We start from the raw sequence: 832 nt of genomic DNA, 5'->3' as shown, positions 1-832 counted from the left end.
CTGCCCAGCCCGGCCACCACTGCCTCTCTGGGCCCCCAGCCACAGCCCTTCCCCAGGCATGGCCTTCCCCCTCCCACCCACCGGGCCTCTCTCCCAAACCCACCTGCACGACACAGCCCCCCGAGCCCCCAGCACAGCAGCGGCAGCCCCTCCCTGCTCCTCCTCCCAGCTGGACCTGGGGCAGCGCCCTGTGCACGGCTGCCCGGAGCCGCCCTCCCCTGAAGCCTGCCTCTTCCTGCCACACTCCCTGCTCTGGCTCCTCTCCTAGGCCCTGAGCAGCCACCCCACGACACCAGCCAGGCACCCATCCAGGCCTCAGTGACCTCAGCCTCTCCTCTGCACTTCACCCACTCTGAATAGAGTTCTAGGCCTCTGCACCCAATGGTGCCCATCAGCCCCAGCCCATGAGAAGCCCCACAGCTCCCACCTCTGGTCTCAGGGTCCTGGCTGCTTCCTCCTCATGCCTCCCTCTAGCCCCCAGCCCAGCCTGGTGCTCAGGACCCCACTCGTGGGTTCCCCTGTCTGGGACCCACCAGGGGACCAAGCGCCACTCCACGAACACCCCCAGACCTTCCCCCCATGTCTGACCCTGTCTCCCTGTCACCCTGTCTCCAGGTCTCAGGCAGAGAGTGACCTGCACACAGCAGTGCCTGGCACAGGGCTCGTAAAGAACCCACCCAGCTGCTCCTCCAGCCTCCCTGCATCCTGGGAGTCCCCACAGCCAGCCTCCCAGGGGAGGACCCAGGACAGACGGAGGGCAGGACAGAGAGAGTGGACGAGGTAGAGAACTTCTGCAAGCACAGGGGTCTGTAGGTACCAGCACACCCAGGGA

This window comes from Galeopterus variegatus, unplaced genomic scaffold (assembly GCF_000696425.1).
Source record: "Galeopterus variegatus unplaced genomic scaffold, G_variegatus-3.0.2 Scaffold9029, whole genome shotgun sequence".
In the NCBI taxonomy this organism is placed as follows: domain Eukaryota; kingdom Metazoa; phylum Chordata; class Mammalia; order Dermoptera; family Cynocephalidae; genus Galeopterus; species Galeopterus variegatus.
The sequence above is the reverse complement of the archived record's forward strand: the minus strand, read 5'-3'. Positions refer to the sequence as shown.